Source organism: Toxorhynchites rutilus, chromosome 3 (assembly GCF_029784135.1).
Source record: "Toxorhynchites rutilus septentrionalis strain SRP chromosome 3, ASM2978413v1, whole genome shotgun sequence".
In the NCBI taxonomy this organism is placed as follows: Eukaryota; Metazoa; Arthropoda; class Insecta; order Diptera; family Culicidae; genus Toxorhynchites; species Toxorhynchites rutilus.
The window spans coordinates 101,500,941-101,514,410 of NC_073746.1; positions in this window are offsets into that span (position 1 = coordinate 101,500,941).

The window sequence follows — 13,470 nt, forward strand, 5'->3', positions numbered from 1 at the left end:
TTTCCGATGAAGTACTCCTCTAATTTACTCCAAACATTGATCGATCAGACAAAATATTGGCTAAACGTATCAAAATGAACCGTTCACAGGGGTCTTGGGTATACACTAAGCTAAAAATTTGCCTGTAAACATTAAGTTCAAATGTTTGCAATATTTGCAATATTACAGAAGATTTTGAAAAATACTATCAAAAACCTGTTTCAGGCCCCTTTTCGAGGTAGATGCAACAAATTTCAATATTTTTTTCCGTCAAAGCAATAAAGGAGCTTTGTACAGAATTTATTGGTGCTCCCGTGGCCGAGTGGTTAGCGTCACACCTAGCATGCCGGAGGGTTCGGGTTCGATTCCCATCCTGGTCGGGGGAATTTTTCGTCAAAGAAATTTCCTCCAACTTGCACTGTGGCCACGCGTATTCTAAAGCTTGCCACTTAGAATGCATTCAAGGCGTGTTATTTGACATCAAAAATCAAATCAAATCAAAATTAAGTACTAATAAAAAATGACGCAGTAATACTACGTTGAGACGGCGAAGTTCCTCTAGGAGCGTTAGTACCATTTAAGAAGAAGAACAGAATTTATTGGAGTTTTTAAAACTATCTTTCGAGTTGAGGTGCGATTTTTATTTCTTGATTTATTCATCCTCAAAGACGAAAGAATAGTTTTGCATTCAAAGGGAAATATCTCCGAATTGAAAGGTCCTACAGGAACGTTAAAGCAATCAAATGAAAGCTTGTTGATGAGGTAAATTGGATTTTCCATTGACATTTTTTTGTTCCGACTGAAATGTGTTTCCCTAACACAGACTTCAAACCAATGGAGCGTGGAGAAATTGACATTGCAAATACGACTGAAATGTGTATGCCAACACAGACTTCAAATTCATGGAGCGTAGAGATATCGGCATTGCAAATACATGAAAGTAGGGGGACTTTTGTTCTCACCGGAATGTGTTCCCTAACACAGACTTCAAAACCAAGGTGCCTGGGGGAAATCCGCATTGCAAATACGGCTAGTGATCCCCGATTTTTGAAATTAATCGTTCATCAGCTAATCGATACTTGGGCCTGATTCTCGAATACACTTCACGGTGGAAACGAAAGAAACGGCACTCCATTGAACTACGTTTTACGAGTTAGTGAAGTGTCGAAGATAATGATGAGTTTTCAGGCAGAATGAGCACTTTTCAAATAAAAAAATCATTAATGAAAATTAACTTCTTCGTATCAAACTGGTATTCAATGTGAGTGGAAAACAATGTTTTCTTCATGTGGTATAATAATCTCATACAAAAATTTCATCTGAAGATAATTTGATATTATAATGATAAGTTTAATGGGAAACTAATCTCGTATCCAGATGTCGACACCGTACCGTTGTCATCGCGAATACGTTTCATTCCGTTTCCACCGTGAAGTGTATTCGAAGAGTATTCGAGAATCAGGCCCCTTTTCAGCAATTTGTAATTCGATACGATTAATCGCCCCAAATAATCGATTAATCGATTAATCGTCACACTGAGAGAAATCATAAGCATGACTCATATTCCTCATTTGCTAGAAAGCCATCTGGAATAAAATTGTTCATTCCGCTTGAAAATCAATTATTATCTTTTACGCTCTCCTAAAGTCATAAACGAATCTCAATTCGCATTAACGGCATTGAGCTTCGTTTCCGAATATAGGGGAGCGTCAAAGATAATGATTGATTTCCAGGATAAAACTGCAGCGGCCGTAGGTTTTTTTCTCTCTGGATTTGGATCGATTAATCGTCGTATATTATTCGTTCGCTTCGATTATTGATTGTGCAGTGTTCGTTCGATTTATAATCGATTTTTGTAGGAAGTATTCGATTAATCGATTAATCGAACGATTATCGGGGATCACTAAATACGACTGAAATGTGTTTGCCAACACAGACTTCAAATTCATGGTGCGGGAGGAATTTAGCATTGCAAATACATGCAAGTCGGGGACATTTTTGTTTCGAAAGAAATGTGTTCGCCTAACACAGACTACATGTTTCCCCTAACATGGTCTTCTAAACTTAGGAACCTGGGAAAATCGTGCAGACGCTAGAAGTGAATGAACTTTCAAGTTTAAAGTCTCTATGGTATAAAAAGTAGAAGTTGAAGTTTGCACTCCCAAAAGTGTTTTCTTAACACGGATTACAAAAGCGGGTACGAGTACAACGCTTTGGATCGGTTATTCAAGATTACATTGAAGGATATGCCTTCATATCTTCTGCTGAATTTCTACGCATACCATTTGATGATTAGGCAAAATGTTGATAACCATTTGCTGCAATAACACCTATTGATTAAACAATATGCGTTCGACGTACATGTCAAAATCGAAACTGGGTGCCTAAAGTTCATCAAATCAAGCAAATTCGCGGTTCGAGAAGTATGTACATTTGAGAGATGCAAACTTCAGAGGGAAATGTAAAATAAAATAATCGTTTGACAATTCTTCCGTTCATATATTTGGTCCTAGGCATCATGCCAAACGTAAAAGGACTGTCATTAAATTTTCTTTTAACGAAGAACATAATCTATCACAATGCATGAATTGACCTTACATGGTATTCTTCAATCTTTTTACTCACAAAGCAAATATATTGAATTCAATTGAATTCGGAAATTATTTTATTCAATCAAAAATTTAATCAATGTAAACAAATGATTGCTATACTAAGGTAGTCCCACGTTAACTTTACGGTTATATCATAGATATAACCCATCCATTTTTTTTGACGTGTGACTACGTCTAACTGGAATATATGGGGGGTAAAATGAAAACACAGAACATGCAGTAAAACCTGAAGTATTTCGAATGCTTATAACTCGAATATTTCTCAATAGATCGGAAAGATGTTTGCTTCAATTGACAGGAAATATTTCTACGTATTTATCACAGTGAATAAAATGTTATTTTTCATAAGATAAACAATTAAACAACTGTGAAATGTTAAGCGCTATCTAAACGCCCTATGTGCCACGTTTTGATTGGTTCGATTAACGGTTTCCCCAGCACAGACTTCAATATCATTGTAACGGGGGAATCCCCTTTGCAAATACAAGTGCAAAGTGGATGAGGGATTTTGTTTCCATCGAAGTGTGTTCCCTAACACAGCCAACAAAACCCAGGTGCCTTAAACAAATTTTTACTTACACAGCAAATATGTTGAATTCAATTGAATTCGAAAATTGTTTCATTCAATCAATAATTTAATCCAGAGATCGAAATTCTCGCTCGGCTGCGCGATAAATATTCATTCAATCAATTTAGTTTTCGATGAACCGTGTATTGTTGATATTTTCGTCTTATTTTTCAGAGAGAAAGAGATGTCGAAAATCTCTATCTCGGAAGCTTAACGAGAATGCTTTTTCATCTCTCATTTGGTACTGAAAATATGGAGCGAAAAATCAAAGCTAACTTTACCAACATTAGTCAGTTAGAGCAGCGTCCAAACGATCTGCATTTGGACAGCGTGTGAATTGTACAAATATTAATCCATCTCATGTTCCCTTCACGATGAAACCCAATATTGCCGCATGTTTTCAGCTGTGCTGAAGAAGTGAAAAACCATTATCGGCATCGAAAACGAAACCATTTTTCGGCAGAAATCGTTACCACGTATATTATTATGAAGCTGAATTAGATTTATTCGCTTGACCGTAACATATTTTTTTGCGAACTCAGATACACAAAAATATCTGCAAGGTAGGCATGATCTTCTTCTTCTATCAACATTTTTAACTAAAATTTGCAAAAAGAATCGATTTTCTGTGAACCTTTAAAACCATCACGTTTAATTCAAAGGCAGAAATGAGTGGACAACCAGCGCACGAAACATAAAAAAATAGAAGATCGAGGTCTGAATTATTATTTCTGCACGGTTTCTTCAACAAAAGTGTTCCGGATTTGATGTATTTAATGTAGCAAATTTGACTAACAAATTTGGTGACCGAATCAAGTATTTTCAAATTTGGTTCTGACAGGGTCTTACTGACTAAGACACATCGATGAATCATATAAAGAATTCCTGTGACACTTGGAGCACGCTTATTAACCTTTTTCAAAGATCTTTTTTTTATCCCATCTGTTCATTTTTATTAGGCTCATTTACCAATTCAGCTGTAGCAGAGCCGAATTTTTCGTGTACATTTTTTTTCTCATGTTGTATATTACACAAACAAAGAATATTTTGAGATAAATGAATAAATAATGAAAAAATTGATGGTAAAAATATTCTTTGTTTGTGTAATATACAACATGAGAAAAAAAAATGTACACGATAAATTCGACGGGTTCAAAAACAAATATATAGGAGGTTGTGTCCAAGACACGACCGCATTGTTGACGTAAAACTACGCTGTGGTTTAATTCAAGTCGCTTGTTTATAGCTGCGAATATTGTTATAAATAACTATTCTACCAGTTTGGTCGCTCTGAAATATGTTTTTTTTCTTGTGGAATCATTTGGCGATTATTATTTGATGATTCATTCTTGTGCTCGCAGAACAATACATGCTCGAGACAAGCGCAGCTGTCATCCTTAGTGGAGAAAGTTTTGCTACTGGCAAGCGAAACCAAATCACATACAAAATCCCAGAACGACATTTACTTTTTTGGTGACTAAATAAACGAAATAAACTCTTTCTGTTAATCTCAACAACTTCGAAAAGAGTAGCACTGCTTCATTATTATCAAAAATAGCGCAAATGCGATCCTAGTTGAAGGGAGTTTTGCAACTGGCACGTGAACTCAAACAAACTAATAACTTATTGAATAACTTGGAATTCCCCAAATAATTTTTTGGTGCACAACCTTAACATCTGCTTCACCATAGCGTCAGTTCGATGCATTGATGCAATGTTAAAGGCACCAACGAAGCCGACGGAAAACAAACAATGTCAACTGCTTGGGAAAAGGCTGAATATTTGCCTCAGTAGAGATTCATTACTAATAATCTAGCGCAAATATTTCCCTCCCGCTATTTCCCTTCCTTGTCGCCACGTTCGGATCGACATGTTCACCCGCAACAGCGCAATACGTTAAAACGCATGTACACACACAAATATCCATATATCGATGGCTTGAAGCAATTAAATATACACACACTTATCTTCGTTTTGCGCTCTTCTCAACTGAAGCACTTTTTGTTAATATTGCCGGTCTAGATCAGCTTAGCTGTCATCCTTTGTGGAGAGAATTTTGCTACCCTCATGCGAAACTAAATCACAGACAAAATTCCAGAACATTTATTTTCTTGGTGAGCTGACGATAGCCTAGCTTGATGATTCCCCACACAATTGTGTAGCTCAGAACCTTAATGCAATGGCGTCAGTTTGATGCAATGATTGCAATGCTAGAGACATCAGCGAGTCAGTAATTTGGTCGCGTCCACAGCTCAATCCGAAACTAAGACATGTGAGACTTTAAACTTCTTCAGTTCATTCGTCACTAACCTTCAAAAAGGCCCTTGGAAAACTTTACCTTTTCCTCGTATTACTCCTACACCCCCATTGGCTTCAGTAAGGCATTCGATCCCTCACCATCCAGCTCGCTCAGCAACGATGTTGTTCAGTCGGTGTCCTCACGAAGAATGAAATTTTGCCTCAGTGAGATCCATTGTTTATATTCTAGGCAAATACACCCCTTCGTTCTTCTTCTTTTCCTTTGTTCACGGAGACTTTAAATCTTACGATTTCCCCTTCGTTGCTCGTCGATAAGCTACCCGTTATTGACAGCTCTGTTCGGGAAAGCACACAAATGGACAGATCAAATGTATGGGAAAATGGAAACGCTTATAGTTTTCATGAATTTTAACCATTAACACACCATAGGATTGTAATGTATACCATATCAAACAAATCTTAGGGAGTTTCCGATTCGTTAAGTATGTAAATCGCCAAAATCCGTTGGCGGCAAAAATAGTTATTAACGTTAACTTTATTTCATAAAAACGTGACCTGTTTTCTGATTTGACACCCTTAATGAAAGACGTAGTTCTACGTCAAAAAGTTGTGCCATGGCGCACACGGTTCTAGCCCGTCTGGTTATCGGAAACAAACGAATCGAACAGATTCCGAATCAGTACAGTATGGCGTTGTAATACGAACAAGTCAAAATATATTTTCGACGAAATGGTGGCGGTTTAAAGAAGGAAATTGTTTTTTGTGCGTATTTTATGGTTTTGTTTAATTTAATTTTATTTTTTAAGTGGTAAAATTAGAATGCGATAGAGAGATGTATAAAGATTTATTTAGATAAAATTTGAAATAAATCGTGTGAGTTGGCGTACACGATATTATACTTCTAAATATCGTGTACGCCAAATTAAAAAACTAGTTTCGAGTAAAACGCATTTGAGGTTTTGTGTCAAAGCCGAACTAGATACCGCATCAGTCACATGGCTATAACTCGGTTAATAATGGGATTTTCGAAAAGTATTCTCAAATGTTTGAACTCCCGAAAAATATAAGAAAAACAAGATTTTTTTAGATTTCTAGACTAGAATACCCCCTTAAATAGACAGAATTTTTGTAGTCTCTCTGGTTATGTCCCCGACATTACCCACCCGTCTTTCTTCTGTCCGAGCCAACATTAAATACAAGAAAAAACATTGCAAATGCGAAACATAGAATGAATAAATAGGTAACTAGAAATTATTGCTTTTTCCTTTGGATTTTTGTTTCAATTTTGAATACAAAAATACCGCGTACGCTAACAACGACCAATGCTGTCACACGTACAGATTTATCTAGAAATGTACAGATTTTTTCGTTATTTTTGGTACAGATTCTGTACGGTAGAGGGTACAGATTTTCGCCAAAAAGTACAGATTGGTACAGATTTTCCGCGTGTGAAATTTCTTACGTTCGAACAAAGCATTGCGGCACATGACGACTTTTATGCCGCAGCATCGATTGGTGCTGCTGATCATAAAAGTATCTACAATGCAATAATTGATCAGTTTCAAAAGGACTAAATTCCGTACAAGGATCGTCTGGAAGGATTCGCGTCGGACAGTGCGGCCGTGGTGATGGGGGTTTCAAATTCTGTAATGCGCCTAACTAACTAACGAATTCGGGACTAACGTTCTTACTATGCCTCACTCCTCAGTAACCGTCGATTTTTTTCTGAATATAATCAGAACAAAAATAAAAATGTTATTGTTGCACGATATTCAATTGTTTAAGATTGAAAGAAAGATATTTTGACACATTAACTCTCACTAACTGTTAATACACAAATGAGTTGACAGTATTTAAAAATAATGTTAAAAAAAAGAACGAACACTATTGTGGCGTTTTTTATCGAATGACAAATCTTGATGAAAAACTTGATATAAAAATTAAGGGAAAAAATTAAAAATTCAAAAAGATATAGTGATAGAAACACATATCTTCCCAGAAACTTCTACTGCTAAACAATGTATGCGTTCATGAACTTGGCACAATACAACTCATACCGACCGACAACAAATATTTGTCTAATGCTGAACGAAACATTCAATAATTCCCACTCATGAACATTGTTCGAATAAATCCGATACCCACCTTCATCCGGCATTTAACTCCCACGACATTTCCGTTAGGAGTGCACACCTTTCACTTTAGTATAATTTTTCATGCCTGAAGAGGAAAATTTTAAAATAAGCCACCCGAAAGGTTAATGATATCTGGTTAATGCATCCTCATAGAACATTCAAGCAAAATCTGATAATAAACAAATGCTAATCGATATGAGCGAACACATTCATGCCCCATCGCAAAGTAGCTTTATTCAAGAATTATTCTTAAAGAGCGCTATGAAGCAAATTGATTTATGTTTATCGGATAAGTCAATTTATCCGCTCACGAAGAACCTACATTGTCGAGAGAGAAACACAAAAAAAACGATCCCCACCAAGCATAATTTGTACGAGTCAATTGGTTATGGCTTCTTGTGTATATTCTTTTTCTTGTCGGGAGATATGGATCTAATCGTAAATGTTTCATGAATGCTGCCGCCACTCGTGAGCGGCTTCTTGTATTCATTTGCATCATCATGGAACACATAATAATTCGTGTTGATGTACGGCTGATGATGCTCAGGTATGCTAATTGATGACTAAACTGTGCTCACTGTTACCATCCGTCTCCAATTTATTGCATCGGCGCATATGATGGGAATTGGTGCAGGGAGTGAGGAGTTGGGAGTTGGGAGTTGGATTTATTATCCTCAAAACGGAGACAAATTGGTGCGGCAAAAATAACTCACCACTTATGAAGGTCAGACTTACTTACCCCTGGTCCGTGAGAAGATGCGCTTTAAGCTTGACACAAGCATTTAATAAAGGTAAGATTTTGCCGTGCCGTATAAATCTCTCCAAAAATGACACGAGACGAGTTGTGTCCGACACGGTCGTGGTAATTGCGACAGGGGGGCATATTAATTTTTACGAGAATTAAGCCACAATTTGTTCGGAACGGACACAAAACATACCATGCTATTGAAAATTAATGGGGGATAATTATTGCTGAAATAGCTCCATAACATTCAAAACGTATCATCTTGCAATATTATACAAATATCACATTCAAGTATCAACGAATACGTATTTTAGGGGATGACTGATCAAAAGAAAACAATATTTTTTAACTTTTGCAAATACACCAAGCACCAATATTGAATTCTTCATTGGACACTATTGACTATAGTTGCAAAATATGCGAACTACAGTTTTATCTTAACTCATCGCGCATCCTAACCCTGACACGCAATCTCAACGAAAGGGGTGAAAACAGCCGATAAATTATAACAATTGCTTTCAAGTGGGCCGCAATCGCCCCCTCATCGTTTATCATTCATTCATACCATCCGAAATACTGGCCAGACAGGTACTGGCGAGGGTTTATATTTGCGGTACTATAAATATTTGACTCTGACCTTTACTCCGAGATGATGTTCATACTGGTTTTTCAAGTTTCATGCGTGGATATATCTGCAAATTACCCTATGGATCAAGCATCGTTTTGAAAAACCCTTCGGATCAAGCTAATGTTCGGAACATTCGTGTGAAATTTTTGGCCCCATATTCCGACGAAATAAAATTTCAGTAGGCAAGAACATGTCGGCAAGAATCGCCGGCAATATAAAAAGTATAAATTATAACCAATTTGTCAGAATGTGTTGAAAAATGTTTAATTGATCGGTTGGGTCCGCCTGATAAAACCCGTTGTCACTGACCTATGATCAGTTGTCAGGAAATAACCACGAGCTTCTTCAGCGTCACAAATCTCCCCTTTCATCTGAAAGATACTGTAGCTGCGGATGATGATGATGCTCATAATTAATGACGGTGGCACTGTTATTTGGCGTCCGACTGATAATTACTGCGCGGCGTCAAACTCGAGTGATGGCTGAGCGCACTTCAAAGCTGATGCGAACCATTAACTGATTCATGTTGTTGTGATTGGGTTTTCCTCAAACAGCATCATTCACACCTGATGATTTGATTCGCACGGTATCGCAGTGTCTGGCGTTCAAAATAGTGACGTATCAAAATGATATAGAACTTGGATCGAAATGCTGATTGACGGAAACTTTTTCGTGCAAATTCAAGTCGAGCGTTTTGAAAACTTGATGAATACATTTTCCACAAGTGTTTGGGATTCCCAATAATAACGAAAGAATTAAAAAATTGGAAATGAAATAGAGAAATTTAGTCAAAGCATTGTGAAATCCTCAGCATAAGCGTAATCTTCACACTATCTTGTAGCAATTTCGCTGTGAATAGCTTCAAAAGTGGATAAAATTATTTAAGGGGGCAGTACACTACGAATAATACATAAAATGTATGTGATTTTCGCGGACCGATTTCAGTCTATTTTTTTAATGTAACCTTGGATATATTCCCAGTCATCGAACGTAGGATTTATTTTTCAAAATATTCATTTTTGACGAAATAGGACAATTTTTGCCAAAAAAAATCGTTTTTGTTAAGAAAATAAAACTCAGACAGACCGTTCCGGAAATAGAACCCCCACCAGTTTGCAAAACATGGTTTCGAGATCAACGCGTTTTAAATTTTGGATACATTTATTTCGTTTATTTTCAGTCTGCAATCCCTGGACCCTCAACTGTCCTTCAACGCTTGAAAGGCGATCTTCCTCGATCGATTCGTTCCTTGACCGTTTTTCCGCAGAAATTGTTGCGCTTCGGTCCAATTTCAAGTTTAAGTTCTGTCATTATCTCCAAAGCACCTTGTAAACGATCATTGAAGTAACAGATTGCAATATTAGCTGCAATTTTCTTTCCACAATGAATGGATTTCGAAGACGTCGAGCAAATACAAGCCTTAAAGCTTTCGTTTGCATTTTGTGTGAAGCCTCCCAAGCATCTTTATAGTAAGACATCATGACTTAGCTCCTCGTATATTGGACGAATCGCCAGAAAGATATCCATTTCCGTAAGCAACTGATATAAAGGGCGAACACAAAATTATAGCGGCACATTCAACAGGGCATAACTTTTTTACCATTGGGTAAAAATCAACCAAATTTTGCACACTTTCTCATTGATGTGTATTGTTTACATGCTGTCCAACTCGAAGTCGCGTTTTTCGATTCAACGAAAATGGAGGTGAACCAACGCGAGTCGAGAGAACAAATTCTTTCCAAACACCTGGAATTTCCTGACCTGTCGTACCGGCAGTTGGGAAAAATGTTGAACATTCACCATTCAACCGTCTCCAGAGTGTTGAAGCGGTTCCAGGAGCGGTTGACGTTGGACCACGGCAAAGGAGCTGGTTCCAGAGGAGAAAACCGGGACCGGAGAACAAAAAGACGGAGGTAAAGGTGAAGTGGATGATTAAAGCCAATCCCAACGTCTCAAGCCGTGATCATGCTAAAAAGATCGGCATGTCGCAGAGCTACGTCCAGAATGCAAAGAAGAGAACTGGACTACATACATACAAGGCACAGAACTTCCCAAACCGCGATGAGCGGCAACAATCGACGGCTTAAACTCGGGCACGGAAGCTCTACGAGAAGATGCTGACAAAATGTGGCTGCTGTGTGATGGACGACGATACGTATATAAAAGCCGATTTTAAGTAAATTCCGGGGTTGGAGTTTTTCACCGGCAAGAGCAAGTTCGATGTGGACGACAAATTTAAGAAGAATAAAATGTCGCAGTTCGCCTCCAAATATCTCGTTTGGCAGGCCATCTGCTCTTGCGGACTGAGGAGTGAGCCTTTCGTGACAAAGGGCACAGTAAATGGCGAGATCTACAAATCTGAGTGCCTCGAGAAGCGCCTTTTGCCGTTCTTGCAGCAGCACGACGAAGCTCCGCTATTTTGGCCAGATTTGGCATTATGCCACTATTCTAAAAGTGTCAAAGACGAGAAGGACATGTTAAGAAAATGGAAAAAAACTGAGAAACTGGATGACACTGTAAAGACTTTGATGGAGGGCATCAAGCAATGCGTTCAATTTTACACTCAAGGCTCCATCGATTAACTTTTCTTTTGATTTTTGAAGTAAATATATGTATAAAACTACCCTAAAATTTTGGTTTGATTCTAAACATTATAAGAAAATTGGCATGACATTTCGGTGTCGCAATAATTTCGTGTTCGCCCTTTATGCGTTGCGTGCATTCTCCATGCACTCCTTACTCAAAGACTTAGATTCACTAATTGGACTGTATTCTCGGAACCGAACAACGGGCAAACCTGGAACAGAAACTAAAGCAAAGTAGACATCCCAGGAAAGATTTTAAACCAGTAATACTCTTTTAGATTATTTCAAGTTTCCATAGTATACTTCCCCTTCAACTCATTGCGGACCGAATTAATTCCCTTTGAAAAAGATCCTCCTTTTTTTTCACGCCAATAATATTTTGTTTATACCGATTTGAGCTGTCTTTTTTGTTCTATTGGGTTGCCCGAAAAGTAATTGCCGTTTTTTTTCATTAGAAATAAAATGAGGGGCTTAGAATGAAAGGGGTGTAAGTGATTTGATCGATTTCTCTACATCGACTCTCTCTTCTGGTCATAACTTAGCTGCAAATACATTCCCAGTTGTATTTGACAATGTGGAAGATAGGTCAGAACCTCATCTATCGGATTCTATAACGAACTTAAATTGGAACTTTTTGCAGTTGAGTTATTAACTAAAGAAAAATTGATGAAGAGAAATCGATCAAGTCACTTACACCCCTTGCATTCTAAGGCCCTCAAATACATTTTTTTTGTACATAAAATGAATGCTTAAAGATGGGATGTACATAATTTTAAAGCTTAAACTCTCGAATTTTGGCATATTTTACCAACAAGTTTTTATCTTGGTGGTTTTAGATGTAGTGGACAAAAATATCGTGAAGAAATCAAAAATCGATTTCTGTTTTCTCAATAACTTTTTGGACTAACACAAAACATTTTTTTTAAATTAAAAGAACATATTCGAAGTTTTGCATCGATTTAAAAAAAGTTCCAATATCTATGAATGAAAGCTTGCACTGAGGTGTGCGATTGATTCATTAAGCAATAACACGAGCAAATTGACAAATTAACTCACAACATTACCATGTACTGTTCATTGCTCGTGTTCTAAAATAAAACTGTAACACTCTTCTTCTTAAATGACATTAACGTTCCTAGAAGAGTTTCGCCGTTTCAATGTAGTATTATTTGCGTCATTTTTATTAGTACTAAGCTGAAATTTCTCTGCCAATAACATGTCTTGAATGCAGTGGAAAACTCTAGAATACGCGTGACCACAGTACAAGACGGAGAAAATTTCTTTGACAAAAAATTCCCCCGACCAGAACGGGGATCGAACCCGAACCCTGGCATGGTTTGGTTTGACGCTAACCACTCGGCCACAGGAGAAACTGTAACACTCAACTTGTAGCTTTTTCAGCATCTCTTCGAAAATTCACAATTCACCGAAGAAACAATCCATTAGTTATATAATGCAGCACCTTTCGCTGAACGGCAACAGAGAATTCGAACCGAATCGATAGTGAAATGGCGGCGACAGTAACCATGCGGAAAAAACTTTCATTCTCAGTTTTCATTAGGGACGAATGACCTTTGGGTTAAAATCCCTTTAAAAACAAGAACCGAACCGATCTCAGTTTTCGATTGGAGAACAGTTCTCACCACTGAAAAATATCTCCTTTACATGTGCAGCTTTTTGCCGCCATCCTGAATCCGGAAACAATGCTCAAATTCACTAATATTCCGAAAATTAGATGATTGATCGAAAAAAGAAATTCAAAAAGACTCCTGAGTTAACACAAGCTTTTTCATTGTAAAAAGCTATGAAAATCAAATCCCTTTTTATTCGTTCGAATAATACTTTAGAATGCATCGAAATATTTTAAACAACTCTTTTGTAGAAAGTGTTGGTGACCCTGAAAAGGTTCGATGGAATGGTTTTTTTAAACGTTTGAATGAGGATGGATGATTCATTCCG